The sequence below is a fragment of the Microcaecilia unicolor genome, chromosome 3 (genome assembly GCF_901765095.1).
Source record: "Microcaecilia unicolor chromosome 3, aMicUni1.1, whole genome shotgun sequence".
Classification (NCBI taxonomy): Eukaryota; Metazoa; Chordata; class Amphibia; order Gymnophiona; family Siphonopidae; genus Microcaecilia; species Microcaecilia unicolor.
Window position 1 is genome coordinate 523424611 of NC_044033.1, and position 17765 is coordinate 523442375.

At 47.8% G+C, this 17765-nt stretch overlaps 1 protein-coding gene across 1 annotated transcript in view; it reads left to right on the forward strand.

Moving 5' to 3' along the window:
- CRYBG1 (crystallin beta-gamma domain containing 1) overlaps positions 1-17765 on the forward strand; it is a 262927-nt gene that overhangs the window by 144874 nt on the left and 100288 nt on the right. The window lies entirely within an intron of this gene.

Here is a 17765-nt window from a genome sequence, read left to right on the forward strand (position 1 = left end):
CCCTTGCCGGGGGGATAATATTTTTGGCGAGAAGGTCGAGCAGATGGTTGACCAACTGCATCAGCGGGAAACCGCTCTCGACAAGCTCTCCCACCGGGCGCCTTCAGCACCCGCCCCCACGGGCGGGCGTTTTTCCCGGGCCCGGCAGGCTGCACCCTATTCTTTTGCAAAGCGTAGGTACAACCAGCCGGCCCGAAGGCCTCGTCAGGCACAGGGACAGCCCCAGCGCGCTCGTTCTCGTCAACAGCGTGCGCCTAAGCAGCCCCCTGCGCCTCCACAGCAAAAGCCGGGGACGGGCTTTTGACTGGATCCATGGGAACATAGCCGCCCTACAAGTGTCCGTACCGGACGATCTACCGGTCGGAGGGAGGTTAAAATTCTTTCACCTAAGGTGGCCTCTCATAACCTCCGACCAGTGGGTTCTCCAAATAGTGCGGTGCGGATACGCCCTGAATTTGGCCTCCCTGCCTCCAAATTGTCCTCCGGGAGCTCAGTCTTTCAGCTCCCATCACAAGCAGGTACTTGCAGAGGAACTCTCCGCCCTTCTCAGCGCCAATGCGGTCGAGCCCGTACCACCCGGGCAGGAAGGGCAGGGATTCTATTCCAGGTACTTCCTTGTGGAAAAGAAAACAGGGGGGATGCGTCCCATCCTAGACCTGAGAGGCCTGAACAAATTCCTGGTCAAAGAAAAGTTCAGGATGCTTTCCTTGGGCACCCTTCTGCCAATGATTCAGAAAAACGATTGGCTATGTTCCCTGGATTTAAAGGACGCATACACTCACATCCCGATACTGCCAGCTCACAGACAGTATCTCAGATTCCGCCTGGGCGCACGGCACTTTCAGTATTGTGTGCTGCCCTTTGGGCTCGCCTCTGCCCCACGAGTGTTTACAAAGTGCCTCGTGGTGGTAGCGGCCTACCTACGCAAGCTGGGAGTGCACGTGTTCCCATATCTCGACGATTGGCTGGTCAAGAACACCTCGGAGGCAGGAGCCCTCCGGTCCATGCAGTGCACTATTCAACTTCTGGAGCTGCTGGGGTTTGTGATAAATTACCCAAAGTCCCATCTCCAGCCAACTCAGTCTCTGGAATTCATAGGAGCGCTGCTGAATTCCCAGACGGCTCAGGCCTACCTTCCCGAAGCGAGGGCCACCAATCTCTTGACCCTGGCCTCGCAGACCAGAGCGTCTCAGCAGATCACAGCTCGGCAGATGTTGAGACTTCTGGGTCATATGGCCTCCACAGTTCATGTGACTCCCATGGCTCGTCTTCACATGAGATCTGCTCAATGGACCCTAGCTTCCCAGTGGTTCCAAGCCACCGGGAATCTAGAAGATGCCATCCGCCTCTCCACCAGTTGCCGCACTTCACTGCTCTGGTGGACCATCCGGACCAATTTGACCCTGGGACGTCCATTCCAAATTCCGCAGCCCACGAAAGTGCTGACGACGGATGCATCTCGCCTGGGGTGGGGAGCCCATGTCGATGGGCTTCACACCCAGGGTCTGTGGTCCCTCCAGGAAAAGGATCTGCAGATCAACCTCCTGGAGCTCCGAGCGATCTGGAACGCACTGAAGGCTTTCAGAGATCGGCTGTCCTGCCAAATTATCCAAATTCGGACAGACAATCAGGTTGCAATGTATTACGTCAACAAGCAGGGGGGCACCGGATCTCGCCCCCTGTGCCAGGAGGCCGTCGGGATGTGGCGTTGGGCGTGTCGGTTCGGCATGCTCCTCCAAGCCACGTACCTGGCAGGCGTAAACAACAGTCTGGCCGACAGACTGAGCAGAGTCATGCAACCGCACGAGTGGTCGCTCCATGCCAGAGTGGTACGCAAGATCTTCCGAGCGTGGGGCACCCCCTCGGTGGATCTTTTCGCCTCTCAGACCAACCACAAGCTGCCTCTGTTCTGTTCCAGACTTCAGGCACACGGCAGGCTAGCGTCGGACGCCTTTCTCCTCCATTGGGGACCGGCCTCCTGTATGCTTATCCTCCCATACCTTTGGTGGGGAAGACCTTACTGAAGCTCAAGCAAGACCGCGGCACCATGATTCTGATCGCGCCCTTTTGGCCCCGTCAGATCTGGTTCCCTCTTCTTCTGGAGTTGTCCTCCGAAGAACCGTGGAGATTGGAGTGTTTTCCGACTCTCATTTCGCAGAACGACGGAGCGTTGCTGCACCCCAACCTTCAGTCTCTGGCTCTCACGGCCTGGATGTTGAGGGCGTAGACTTCACTGCGTTGGGTCTGTCTGAGGGTGTCTCCCGGGTCTTGCTTGCCTCTAGGAAGGATTCCACTAAAAAGAGTTACTTTTTCAAGTGGAGGAGGTTTGTCGTGTGGTGTGAGAGCATGGCCCTAGAACCTCGTTCTTGCCCTGCACAGAACCTGCTTGAATACCTTCTGCACTTATCGGAGTCTGGCCTCAAGACCAACTCAGTAAGGAATCACCTTAGTGCGATTAGTGCTTACCATTACCGTGTGGAAGGTAAAGCCATCTCTGGAGAGCCTTTAGTCGTTCGATTCATGAGAGGCTTGCTTTTGTCAAAGCCCCCTATCAAGCCTCCTGCTGTGTCATGGGATCTCAACGTCGTCCTCACCCAGCTGATGAAACCTCCTTTTGAGCCACTGAATACCTGCCATCTGAAGTACTTGACCTGGAAGGTCATTTTCTTGGTGGCAGTTACTTCAGCTCGTAGGGTCAGTGAGCTTCAAGCCCTGGTAGCTCATGCTCCATATACCAAATTTCATCACAACAGAGTAGTGCTCCGCACCCACCCAAAGTTCCTGCCGAAGGTGGTGTCGGAGTTCCATCTTAACCAGTCAATTGTCTTGCCAACATTCTTCCCCAGGCCGCATACCCGCCCTGCTGAACGTCAGTTGCACACATTGGACTGCAAGAGAGCATTGGCCTTCTACTTGGAGCGGACACAGCCCAACAGACAGTCCGCCCAATTGTTTATTTCTTTCGACCCTAACAGGCTAGGGGTCGCTGTCGGGAAACGCACCATCTCCAATTGGCTAGCAGATTGCATTTCCTTCACTTACGCCCAGGCTGGGCTGACTCTTGAGGGTCATGTCACGGCTCATAGTGTCAGAGCCATGGCAGCGTCGGTGGCCCACTTGAAGTCAGCCACTATTGAAGAGATCTGCAAGGCTGCGACGTGGTCATCTGTCCACACATTCACATCTCATTACTGCCTCCAGCAGGATACCCGACGCGACAGTCGGTTCGGGCAGTCGGTGCTGCAGAATCTGTTTGGGGTGTAAATCCAACTCCACCCTCCAGGACCCGAATTTATTCTGGTCAGGCTGCACTCTCAGTTAGTTGTTCTTCGTAGGTCAATTTCTGTTGTACCCTCGCCGTTGCGAGGTTCAATTGACCTGGGTTCTTGTTTTGAGTGAGCCTGAGAGCTAGGGATACCCCAGTCGTGAGAACAAGCAGCCTGCTTGTCCTCGGAGAAAGGGTATGATACATACCTGTAGCAGTTGTTCTCCGAGGACAGCAGGCTGATTGTTCTCACCTACCCTCCCTCCTCCCCTTTGGAGTTGTGTGTTTCATATTTTTGCTAGTCATTCAACTGGCGGGAGCGGTCGCGCACGGGCGGGAAGACGGCCGCGCATGCGCGGTGGGCGTGCCCTGCGTGCCGACCGTCCCGCGAAGCTTTTCCGGTTGGTGGGGGCTGCCGCGGACGTCAACCCAGTCGTGAGAACAATCAGCCTGCTGTCCTCGGAGAACAACTGCTACAGGTATGTATCATACCCTACCTGCAACGTTGTGAAGCTGACTCCGTGGCTTCATTAACGTGAAGGGTTGGTAAGGTTCGTCAGATTCGTGAATCTGTCACCATCTCTCTCGGCCCCACCCTCGCACCTCTGATAGGTCCGCCACTAGGAGTAGCCTAGTGGTTAGAGTGGTGGACTTTGGTCCTGGGGAACTGGGTTCGATTCCCACTGCAGGCACAGGCAGCTCCTTGTGACTCTGGGCAAGTCACTTAACCCTCCATTGCCCCAGGTACAAATAAGTACCTGTATATAATATGTAAGCCGCATTGAGCCTGCCATGAGTGGGAAAGCGCGGGGTACAAATGTAACAACAACATGGAATGTTGCTACTATTGAGATTCTGTTGCTACTATTTGAGATTCTACATGGAATGTTAATGTTGCTATTCCACTAGCAACATTCCATGTAGAAGCCTTCCCTTGCAGATCAGCAACGCGGCCGCGCAGGCTTCAGTTTCTGTGAGTCTGACGTCCTGCACGTACGTGCTCATTGTGACTCTGGGCAAGTCACTTAACCCTCCATTGCCCCAGGTACAAATAAGTACCTGTTTATAATATGTAAGCCGCATTGAACCTGCTATGAGTGGGAAAGCGCGGGGTACAAATGTTAGGGGAAAAAAATGTAATAAATTGGTGAGGCAAGATTTCCCTTCACTAAATCCGTGTTGGCTTTGTCTCATTAAACCATGCTTTTGAATGTGCTCTGTAATTGTGTTCTTTATAATAGTCTCTACTATTTTGTTGGGCACCGATGTCATGCTCACCGGTCTACCTCTGGAACCTTTTTTAAAATCGGCTTTACATTGGCCACCCTCCAACCTTCTGGTACCATGCTTGATTTTAAATTTAAATACATATTACTAACAATAGTTCTGCAAGTTCATTTTTCAGTTCTGTCAGTACTCTGGGATGAATACCATCCAGTCCAGGCAATTTGCTACTATTCAGTTTTTCAAATTGTGCCATTACATCTTCCAGGTTTATAGAGATTTCATTCAGTTTTTCTGACTTGACAGCTTTGAATACCATTTCTGGCACCGGTATCTCTCCCAAATCTTTCTTGGTGAAGACTAAAGCAAAGAAGTTATTTAATCTCTTCGCTATGGTTTTGTCTTCTTCGAGTGCCCCTTTTACCCCTCGGTCATCTAGCAGTCCAACCAATTCTTTTGCCAGCTTCTTGCTTCTGATATACCTAAAAAGTTTTTACATTGTGTTTTTGCCTCCAATGCTATCTTTTTTTCAAAGTCCCTCTTTGCGTTCTTTATCAGCAGTTTGCATTTGACTTGCCATTCCTTATGCTGTTTCTTATTATTTTCAGTCAGATTCTTCTTCCATTTTCTGAAGGATTTTCTTTTAGTTCTAATAGCTTCCTTCACCTCACTTTTTAACCATGCCGGCTGTCATTTGGCCTTCCTTCCATCTTTTTTAATATATGGAATATAACTGGCCTGGGCTTTGTGATAAACACAGTGTCTGCCCTTACATGAGGAGGCCGCCAGAGGGTGCTCTCCCACTGAAACCGGGAAAATGCCCATTCTGGTCCCTAGGGGGAGCTCCAGTGATCTAGCTGAGTATTGTCATTCATTGGCCAGTAGAGGGAGCTCCAGGGAGATAGCTGGGGGAGTGAGAAGAGACTTCTGGACCCAGATCTTTCTGGAACCAGAGGGGCGAGGTCTCAAGAGGTGGGGAGGTTTATTGGACACCTCATAAATAGCTTCCTCTCAGTAGAGGGGGGAGTTTTGCCCGAGGGAGAGGAGATGGGAGCCTGGAGGCCGGAAGCCAGGACTGTGTGATCCCGGTGCCGAGGAGGAAGGACTGTGTGTCCAGGACTGTGTGTCTGACAAGGTAAAGCAGGCTGCAAAAGCCTGGGGTTAGAAGTCCCCAAAATATTGAGGTGGAACTGTGAAGTGGTTAAAGTGAACAAACAGCGTTGGGGTGGAGGATAGGACCGTAAGGTCACTGAGAGTAAAGAAGGTCCTATCCAGGGGTGGAGGCTGTTATACCCTGAGACCCAGGTGTCCCACAGTAAATGGTCTCAGGGGGTGAATTTGCAGTAAAAGAATAATTGGAAAGCCAGGTTCCCCCAAGACTGAAGCATAGTTCCAATAAACTTAATTTACATGAAGTCTGCTAGTTTGCATATTTCTGGAATCCGAGGAATCCTGGCTGTATTCCAGAGAAGGGTGACCAGGGGGCCCCACCAGCAGCACTGGTAAGGGGGTCGGTTACCAGGCGATATAGCAGGGAGGCAGGTCCATGACCAGCTGTTAATGAAGAGGTCACCCTGAGGGAGAGAGGAGCCCCAATCATAGAGGCCAGAGTCATCAGAGTTACAGAGGAGTCTTGTTTCAAGGTTGTTCCCTGAAGCAAAGGACTGGTCAGGCCAGGTAGGAGCCACTAGAGGGCTGCTGCACACCTGAGAGCACCCCTGCGGGCTTACAGCTTCCAGGATGGTATTTTTGAACAGCATCTATGCCTGATGTAAATTTAAATTTTTGACCTTCGCAGCTGCACCTCTAATTTTTTTTTTTTCACATTAAATGCTCACGTATTGGATTTCCTGTATGTTCATATTATGATCACTGTTATCAAGCGGCCTCAGCATCATTACCTCTTGCACCAGATCATGTGCTCCACTAAGGACTAGGTGTAGAATTTTTATTTCCTTTTGTTGGCTCCTGTACCAGCTGCTCCATAAAGCAGTCTTTGATTTCGTCAAGGAATTTTACCTCCCTAGGATGCCCTGATGTTACATTTACCCAGTCAATATCAGGGTAATAGAAATCACCCATTATTATTGTGTTGCCCAGTTTGTTAGCGTCCCTAATTTCTGATAACATTTCTGATAACATGTTCATCCTGACCAGGTAGATGGTAGTACACTCCTGTCACTATCCTTTTCCTCTTTACACATGGAATTTAAATCCATAGGGATTCCAAGATGTGTTTTGAGTCCTGCAGAGTTTTTAGTCTGTTTGATTCAGGGTTCTCCTTAACATACAATATTAACATAGTAACATAGTAGATGACGGCAGAAAAAGACCTGCATGGTCCATCCAGTCTGCCCAACAAGATAAACTCATATGTGTATACCTTACCTTGATTTGTACCTGCCTTTTTCAGGGCACAGACCGTACAAGTCTGCCCAGCAGTATTTCCCGCTTCCCAGCCACCAGTCCCGCCTCCCATCACCGGCTTTGGCACAGACCGTATAAGTCTGCCCTCCACTATCCTCGCCTCCCAACCACCAACCTCTCTTCCCCCACCTGCTCTGCCACCCAATTTCGGCTAAGCTTCTGAGGATCCATTCCTACTGCACAGGATTCCTTTATGCATATCCCACGCATGTTTGAATTCCGTTACCGTTTTCATCTCCACCACCTCCCGCGGGAGGGCATTCCAAGCATCCACCACCCTCTCCGTGAAAAAATACGTCCTGACATCTTTTTTGAGTCTGCCCCCCTTCAATCTCATTTCATATCCTCTCGTTTTACCGCCTTCCCATCTCCAGAAAAGATTTTTTTATCGGATTAATACCTTTCAAGTATTTGAACGTCTGTATCATATCACCCCTGTTCCTCCTTTCCTCCAGGGTATACATGTTCAGGTCAGCAAGTGTCTGCTCATACGTCTTGGAACGCAAATCCCATACCATTCTCGTAGCTTTTCTTTGCACTGCTTCCATTTTTTTAACATCCTTCGCAAGGTACAGCCTCCAAAACTGAGCACAATAAGCCAGGTGGGGCCTCACCAAGACTTGTACAGGGGCATCAACACTTCCTTTCTTCTGCTGATCACACCTCTCTCTATACAGCCTAGCAACCTTCTCGCTACGGCCACTGCCTTGTCACACTGTTTCGTCGCCTTCAGATGCTCGGATACTATCACACCAAGATCCCTCTCCCCCTCAGTACCTATCAGACTCTCACCGCCTAACACATAAGTCTCTCGTGGGTTTCTACTCCCTAAATGCATCACTTTGCATTTCTTCGCATTGAATTTTAATTGCCAAACCTTAGACCATTCTTCTAGCTTCCTCAGATCCCTTTTCATGCTTTCCACTCCCTCCCGGTTGTCCACTCTGTTGCAAATCTTAGTATCATCCGCAAATAGGCAAACTTTACCTTCTAACCCTTCGGCAATGTCACTCACAAATATATTGAACAGAATCGGCCCCAGCACCGATCCCTGAGGCACTCCACTACTCACCTTTCCCTCCTCCGAGCGAATTCCATTTACCACCACCCTCTGTTGTCTGTCCGTCAACCAGTTCCTAATACAGTTCACCACTTCGGGACCTATCTTCAGCCCATCTAGTTTATTTAAGAGCCTCCTGTGGGGAACCGTGTCAAAAGCTTTGCTAAAATCTAAGTAGATTACGTCTATAGCACGTCGATGATTCAATTCTCCAGTTACCCAATCAAAGAATTCAATGAGATTCGTTTGGCACGATTTCCCTCTGGTAAAACCATGTTGTCTCGGATCTTGCAACTTATTGGCTTCCAGGAAATTCACTATCCTTTCCTTCAGCATCGCTTCCATTACTTTTCCAATAACCGAAGTGAGGCTTACCGGCCTGTAGTTTCCAGCTTCTTCCCTATCACCACTTTTGTGAAGATCCACCTCCGCCGTTCTCCAGTCCCTCGGAACCTCTCCCGTCTCCAAGGATTTATTAAACAAATCTTTAAGAGGACCCACCAGAACCTCTCTGAGCTCCCTCAATATTCTGGGGTGGATCCCGTCCGGTCCCATGGCTTTGTCCACCTTTAGCTTTCCAAGTTATTCATACACACTCTCTTCCGTGAACGGTGCTATATCCATTCCATTCTCGGGTGTACTTTTGCCAGTCCCTCGCGGTCCTGCTCCAGGATTTTCTTCAGTGAAAACAGAACAAAAGTATCTATTTAGCAAATTGGCTTTTTCTTCATCATTATCTACATAGCGGTTCGCTGTATCTTTCAGTCTCACAATGCTACTCAGGGCCGTGCCTAGGGTCTCTGGCGCCCCCCTGCAGACTATCAGTTGGCGCCCCCCCCCCCCCCCAGGTGAAAATGATCGCTCACCACTTGCTACACTGACAGGAATTGTCAGCAATATTCTTAGAAACAAATTGCTATACATTGCAAAATAAGATAGCAGATGTAAATTCTCAAAGTAGACATATTCCAAACGCTAAAATGAAAATAAAATGATTTTTTTCTACCTTTGTTGTCTGGTGACTTTCTTTTTCCGATCATGCTGGCCAGTATCTGAGTCTGCTGCTATCTGTCCTCTTAACTCCATTTCCAGGGCTTCCTTTCCATTTATTTCTTTACTTTCCTCCTTTCTTCTTCATTTCTTGCTCTATATCCATTTCCAGCAATTTCTTCTCTCTCCCTGGGTCCTGTCCTCCCATCCATGTCCATCCTTGTCCCTCTCTGCCCTTCCCTCCTCCATCCATAGACAGCAATTCTCCTCTCTCTCCCCTCCCCTCCATTTCCAGCAAATTGTCCTCTCCCTGGGCCCCCATGTCCATCCTTGTCCCTCTCTGCCATTCCCTCCTCCTCCATCCATAGCCAGCAATCCTCCTCCCCTCCCCTCCCCTCCATTTCCAGCAATTTGTCCTCTCCCTGGGCCCCCATGTCCATCCTTGTCCCTCTCTGCCCTTCCCTCCTCCATCCATAGCCAGCAATCCTCCTCTCTCCCCTCCCCTCCATTTCCAGCAAATTGTACTCTCCCTGGGCCCCAATGTCCATCCTTGTCCCTCTCTGCCCTTCCTTGCTGCATCCATAGCCAGCAATCCTCCTCTCTCCCCTCCCCTCCATTTCCAGCAAATTGTCCTCTCCCTGGGCCCCCATGTCCATCCTTGTCCCTCTCTGCGCTTCCCTCCTCCTCCATCCATAGCCAGCAATCCTCCTCCCCTCCATTTCCAGCAATTTGTCCTCTCCCTGGGCCCCCATGTCCATCCTTGTCCCTCTCTGCCCTTCCCTCCTCCTCCATCCATAGCCAGCAATCCTCCTCCCCTCCATTTCCAGCAATTTGTCCTCTCCCTGGGCCCCCATGTCCATCCTTGTCCCTCTCTGCGCTTCCCTCCTCCTCCATCCATAGCCAGCAATCCTCCTCCCCTCCCCTCCATTTCCAGCAATTTGTCCTCTCCCTTCACGCGATTCGCAAACCACTTAGCACTGCTTAAAAAAAAAATTACACGTCAGCAGGAACAGGCTGCTTCAGCCAATCCCAGGGGCCTTCCTTCAGCGTGTTCCGCCCCTGAGGGCTGAAGGAAGGCTCCTGGGATTGGCTGAAGCAGCCTGTTCCTGCTGACGTGTAAATTTTTTTTTAAAGCAGTGCTAAGCGGCAGCGCGGTTCGCGAATCACGTGAAGTGGGGGGTGGGACGACGCGACGGCAACGAAGAGGTCGCAGCAGCGTCAGTGAAAGTGGAGCGCTGCCGACGTCTACCTTCCCTTCGTGCTCTTGGTTCCCTCAGTGTCCGCCTTCTTCTGACGTCAGAAGAAGGCGGGACACTGAGGGAACCAATGAGTGCAAGGGAAGGGAGACGTCGGCAGCGCTTTCACTGACGCTGCTGCAACCAGGTAAAAGATTTAAAGGCCTCGGCGGCGCGGGGCGAGAGTAAGCACCGCGGCGGCGTCCTCCAGAGGTGGGCGCCCCCCTGCGGCGCTTACCCCGCTTACCGCATCGGCACGGCCCTGATGCTACCCCTCCACTCAAAATGTTTGCAGCAAATAGTTTGAAAGAACTTTCACAAACTCTAAAATGTGAATAGCTCCTCTGAACTTAAAGAATGAGATTGAAAACTACCAACTAGCTTGAAAACAATTAACAAAATAACTAACTTTCGCAAATCTCTGAAAACATACCTCTTCAACAAAGCCTACCCCGAGAATCCATAGCGTAATTATAACACTTCACCACTCCAACCTTCCCTGAAACTCTTCTTTATATAACTGTTTGATTAGTTCTCTTTGTTATCCTGATCTTTTGGAACACGAACTGTATCTTTATCCTTGATCTTTGTAACACCAAATGTATTCCTTACCCTAGAATGGCAATGCCATAACAGGTTTGTGTAAGCCACATTGAGCCTGCAAATAGGTGGGAAAATGTGGGATACAAGTGCAATAAATAAATTAAATAAAACGGAGGAGCTTATTTCTCTTGTTCATCTGCATTATGTCAAGTACAGTCATTTGTCTCTAGTACTTTGGACAGGAGCAGAGCATTAATGCCTTATACCAGTGGGAGTGGAGTTTGCATCCTCAATGTTGGACATTGTCAGACTCTCCTGCTTTGCATCTGGTCATTTATATTTAGTTACACACACACTCTTGCATCCATGGGTTACAAGCTGGTCATATGCTATCTAGATGGACTGAGCTAGGCCTGTTTTTTAAATTATTGCATCTATCACTTGTAGTTTCAGTTTATTTCTGAGAAGAGATAAACAGCTCCTTCAATGTGATGGTACAAAGCCAGGACTGATTTAGTCCAGAAGATGTAGGACCAACTTGTAATGCAAGTAAAACTCTTTCCTGCTCGCCCTCTTGTTTTCTCTCCTTCTCTACCCCCACTCCCTCACTTTATATGAGAGCAGTGTACTTTCCTAAAGATATAGGCGGTCTGAGATTTTCTTTATTTGTTAGCCCAGAGTTTTCTTCTGTTTCCGGTACTGTAAACCCTCATCTGCAGTGACCTGAGTATTATTCCTCTTTTTTAAATATCCCTTTTCCTCTCAACTGTCTATTGCAGAGAGACGTCCTTGGCCAGGAGCCACATTACTACTACTACTACTATTTAGCATTTCTATAGCGCTACAAGGTGTACGCAGCGCTGCACAAACATAGAAGAAAGACAGTCCCTGCTCAAAGAGCTTACAATCTAATAGACAAAAAATAAAGTAAGCAAATCAAATCAATTAATGTGTACAGGAAGGAGGAGAGGAGGGTAGGTGGAGGCGAGTGGTTACGAGTCAAAAGCAATGTTAAAGAGGTGGGCTTTCAGTCTAGATTTAAAGGTGGCCAAGGATGGGGCAAGACGTAGGGGCTCAGGACGTTTATTCCAGGCGTAGGGTGCAGCAAGACAGAAGGCGCGAAGTCTGGATTTGGCAGTAGTGGAGAAGGGAACAGATAAGAAGGATTTATCCATGGAGCGGAGTGCACTGGAAGGGGTGTAGGGAAGGACGAGTGTGGAGAGATACTGGGGAGCAGCAGAGTGAGTACATTTATAGGTTAGTAGAAGAAGTTTGAACAGGATGCGAAAATGGATAGGGAGCCAGTGAAGCGACTTGAGGAGAGGGGTAGTATGAGTAAAGCGACCCTGGCGGAAGACGAGACGGGCAGCAGAGTTTTGAACCGATTGGAGAGGGGAGAGGTGACTAAGTGGGAGGCCAGCAAGAAGCAGATTGCAGTAGTCTAAACGAGAGGTGACAAGGGTGTGGATGAGGGTTTTGGTAGAGTGCTCGGAAAGAAAGGGGCGGATTTTACGGATGTTGTAAAGAAAGAAACGACAGGTCTTGGCGATCTGCTGGATATGAGCAGAGAAGGAGAGAGAGGAGTCAAAGATGACCCCAAGGTTTCGAGCTGAGGAGACAGGGAGAATGAGAGAGCCATCAACAGAAATAGAAAACGGGGGGAATTGGGAGGTGGGTTTGGGGGGGAAAATGAGAAGCTCGGTTTTGGTCATGTTTAATTTCAGGTGGCGTTGAGACATCCAGACAGCAAGCACGCTGAAACTTTGGTTTGGATGCAAGGTGAGATATCAGGGTTAGAAAGGTAGATTTGGGAGTCATCACCGTAGAAAGGTGGTAGGAAAAGCCATGGGATGAGATTAATGAACCAAGGGAAGAAGTGTAGATAGAAAAGAGGAGGGGACCAAGAACAGAACCCTGAGGTACGCCAACAGGCAGAGGGATAGAAGTAGAAGAGGATCTACACTGAACCCGCAAAAAGGTGGGAAAATGTGGGATACAAATGCAATAAATAAAATCTACCAGAGTGAACACTGAAGGTGCGGAAGGAGAAGTAGGAAGAGAACCAGGAAAGGACAGAGCCCTGGAATCCAAGTGAGGACAGGGTATCGAGGAGTATCCTGTGATCGACAGTGTCAAAAGCAGCAGAAAGATCAAGAAGAATGAGGATGGAATAGAGACCTCTGGATTTAGCCAGTAATAGGTCATTAAAGACTTTAGTAAGCGCAGTTTTGGTTGAGTGGAGAGGGCGAAAACCAGATTGTAGTGGGTCAAGAATAGTATGTGAGGAGAGAAAATCAAGGCAGCGGTGGTGAACAGCACGCTCAAGTAATTTGGAGAGAAAGGGGAGGAGGGAGATGGGTCGGTAATTAGAGGGACCAGTAGGGTCGAGTGAAGGCTTCTTAAGGAGAGGTGTGACCACAGCATGTTTAAAGGCAGTAGGGACAGTTGCAGTGGAAAGTGAGAGGTTGAGAATGTGACAGATAAAAGGAATAAGAGCAGGTGAGATGGCATTAAGAAGGTGGGTGGGAATGGGATCAGAGGAACAGGTAGTACATTTTGAGGAAGAAAGGAGAAGTGTAGTTTCCTGTATAGTAACTTCAGGAAAGGAGGAAAAGGAATGAGGGGAAGGAAAGAGAGGGGAACGGACTAGTGGAGGGAGAGGTGGCGAGGTAGAGAATTCAAGGTTTATCTTTTGAACCTTGTCGTGAAAGAATTCAGCAAGGGTCTGAGGAGATAATGAAGGGGGAGTTGGGGGAGGGGGCACCTTGAGGAGAGAGTTCAATGTGGTGAAGAGAAGTCGAGGGTTAGAGCCAAGAGAGTTGGTCAGTTGGATATAATAATCCTGTTTGGCGCGTAAAAGAGCAGATTGGAAGGAGGTCAGCATGAACTTAAAGTGTAAGAAATCAGCAAGGGCCCGAGATTTCCGCCAGAGGGGTTCGGCAGAGCGGGTACAGGAACTTAGGTAGCAGATATTAGAAGTCTGCCAAGGTTGGGGTTTTGTACACCTTATAGGGAGGGTCATCAAAGGTGCAAGAGTATCTAAGGCAGAGGATAGAGTATTGTTGTAAGAAGAAATAGCCTTGTTGACAGATGTGGATGGTGCCACAGTAGAGAGGAGGTTTGAAACATGGGAGGATAGAGATGAAGGGTCAATATCGTAAAGCTTCCTAGATAAATTAGATAAGATAGGACGGGACTGGGAGGGAGGAGATTTAAGTGTGAAAGTTATAAGATGGTGATCAGAGAGGGGAAGATCAGAGGCAAGGAAACTAGAGGGTGAACAGTTGGAGGAGAAGATGAGATCAAGACAGTGACCATTTTGATGAGTGGGGGAGGTGGAGCATAGTTGGAGATTAAAGGAGGACGTTAAAGCGAGTAACTTGGAAATATAAGAGTTTGAAGGATCATTAGCAGGAATATTAAAGTCACCAAGGATGAGAGAGGGGGAGGAAGGATCATGGAAGAAGGCAAGCCAGGCATCAAAGTCACTGAGAAAGGATGAAAGGGACTTATCAGGGGGACGATAAATGACCGCTATTTGAAGAGGCAGAGGAGAGAAAAGGCGGATAGAGTGGACTTCAAAGGAGGAAAAACAGTGAGATTGAGATGGAAGAATGGGTTGAAATCTGGAGGAGGGAGAGAGAATACCATGGCTTCCCCTAGAGCCTCACTAAAATGAACCTTTGAGTCTAGCCATTGTTGCTGTTGAAGATTTTTTGACCAGTTTAATGCATTTCATAGCTTTGCTTCAGTGTCTTTGTTCTTGGCGATGGTGAAATGTATGAACTGTATAAAACCCCAAAGAACAGTGAAGTCTCTCAGATATAGCAATGGCTTATTTGTTTTTATGCAGCATGACATGTCATGTATGATAAACTGTGAATTAATGTGTGACCATCTTGCTAGCATGACTTGTCCCAGAGCTGCAAGGGACGTTCCTTCTTGAAGTGAGGCCTTCTTAGTTCTAATACCCTGAAATTATATTATCTGGTTCTTCTGCTTTGTAACCTTGTATCTTTCTTGTGCTTTGTTTCCTTATCTCTGTCTGTTATTTTCATATCTGTAAATTAACCACACTTGCACATGCACCAGAGTTATATCCTTCAACTTTTAGTTATGTAGGTAATGGACCATCAGTAGTGATTCTCATTCACCATGAGATTGTCAACTGGTTGGTAAAATCAGTCACTGTATCTCCTTCAGTCCATATTTTATTTTTAACTTTAATCATTCCTTCGATATAAATGTTATCACATTTATAATTTTTTACTTAAAAAATGCAACTTATCTTATTGGGTATTAATCCCCGACATGAGTAGTGGCCTAGTGGTTAGGGTGGTGGACTTTGGTCCTGGGAAACTGAGGAACTGAGTTCAATTCCCACTTCAGGAACAGGCAGCTCTTTGTGACTCTGGGCAAGTCACTTAACCCTCCATTGCCCCATGTAAGCCGCATTGAGCCTGCCATGAGTGGGAAAGCGCAGGGTGCAAATGTAACAAAAAAAAAATTATTCATGTTGCTGCTTCAAGGCGCAATCTCCTTAACTTGAGCTCTTGGCTTCTTTCACATCTCCCAATGAAGGAAGCCGAGAGCTCAAATTAAATGGATTGAATCTTGAAGCAGCAACCAGTGAACATGAATTTGTGGCGGCGATTATCCCCAATAAGATATGTTGCATTTTTTAAGCATAAAATTACAAAAGTGATAAGATTTATATTGAAGGAAGGATTTAAGTTAAAAATATGGACTGATGAAGATATAGTGATTGGTTTTACCAACCAGTTGAAAATCTCATGGTGAGTGAGAATCACTACTGATGGTCGATTACCTACATAACTAAAAGTTGAAGTATATAATTCTGGTATATGTTGAAGTGTGGTTGATATTTGTTTTTGTTTCATTTGTACCCCACACTTTCCCACTCATAGCAGGTTCAATGTGGCTTACATATTATATACAGGTACTTATTTGTACCTGGGGCAATGAGGGTTAAGTGATTTGCCCAGAGTCACAAGGAGCTGCCTGTGCCTGAAGTGGGAATCAAACTCAGTTACTCAGGACCAAAGTCCACCACCCTAACCACTAGGCCACTCCTCCACTGTTGCTACTATTTGAGATTCTACATGGAATGTTGCTATTCCACTAGCAACATTCCATGTAGAAGTCGGCCCTTGCAGATCACCAATGTGGCCGCGCAGGCTTCTGCTTCTGTGAGTCTGACGCAGGACGTCAGACTCACAGAAACAGAAGCCTGCGCAGCCTTCTACATGGAATGTTGCTTGTAGAATCTCCAATAGTAGCAACATTCCATGTAGAATCTCCAATAGTATCTATTTCATTTTTGTTACATTTGTACCCTGCGCTTTCCCACTCATGGCAGGCTCAATGTGGCTTACATGGGGCAATGGAGGGTTAAGTGACTTGCCCAGAGTCACAATGAGCTGCCTGTGCCTGCAGTGGGAATCGAACCCAGTTCCCCAGGACCAGAGTCCACCACTCTAACCACTAGGCCACTCCTCCACTGGTGTGATCATTAAAATTATAATTGGCCAATTGATGACTTTGTAACATTTGGAACTATGGTATAGAAACAAGGAGCCCCTAAAACGTCTACCACTGCTTCTACCACTATCAAGACCAAACCCTTGGACCAAGACAAGATTCTGGTTTCATGTGATAAATATACATATATTGAATCCCTCGTGAAAGAAGTACAAGAACTAAGAGAAGAAGTGGCAAGACTAAGAAACATCTGGGACAACCAGAAATTTGTCCCGGAGACACAGGTCAAAACATTGAGGACTTCCAGCAAAGGGAGAGAAGATCTTGGGCAGAGCACAGCTGGAAGCAGGTCACCAAGACCCACAAGGTCAATCCTCCAACTCCTCCTTCTGTTCAACTAAAGAATCGGTTCACAGCCCTGGAGGTAGAAGAGCTAGAAACATCTTGAAAAACAGGAGGAAACAATGATCAAAAATGCCATCACAGTCAGACAATTGGCCCAAAAAAAGCGAAAAGTAGTGGTGGTTGAAAATTCACTTCTCAGGGATACCAAAGCGCCCATTTGCCGGCCAGACATGTTGTCCAGGAAGGTGTGCTGTCTGCCTGGTGCCAAGATTTGTGATATTGTGGAAAGATTGCCTAGACTCATCAAACCTACAGACCACGCTCCTATGCTACTCATCCATATTGACACAAATGATACAGCTAAATATCCTACTGAACATATCATATGAGACTTCGTGGCTTTGGGTCAGAGGGTGAAGCATCTAAGTGCGCAGGCGGTGTTCTCATTGATCCTCCCTGTCAAAGGTAAAGGCCGAATGAGAGAAGCTTACATCTTGGAGATAAATGCGTGGCTATGTGGTTGGTGCAGACGAGAGTGCTTTGGTTTCGTAGACCATGGGATGATTTTCCAAGAGATACTGAGTGGTGACGGTGTCCATCTGTCAAGGAAGGGAAGTGTCTTCAGCAACAGGCTGGCTAAAGTACTAAAGAGGGCTTAAACTAAAATTGATTGGTATAAAAGGACACAAAGCCATAATTAACCCCAAGGAAGGTAGGACATCTAATGCCTCTATAGTAGGAGTAATCTAAGGAAGTACTATTTCACAGAAAGGCTGGTGAAGGCGTGGAATGGCCTCCCGGTGGAGGTTGTGGAGTCGAGGACTGTTCCAGAATTTAAAAAGGCATGGGTAAGCATGTGGGATCGCTGTGGAAAAGGAAGGGTTAGGGGTTACAGAGGATGGGCAGACTGGATGGGTCATATGGCCTTTATCTGCCGTCATGTTTCTATACCTGTAAATTGCCGTATTGTATTGTTCTTAAAGCAGTATATCATGCTTATTAAACTAATCTAAACAGAAGAACAACTAAAAGAATGTTTAAAATAAAGGCTTGGCCTACACTGCAGAAAACGTTTACTCCAATTGAGGTATTGCATAGTGTGTAGGAACATTACTGTTTGTGTAAACTGCAGTCTAATGCATATAGAATGGCTGGCAGTGTTGGAGGGTGGATA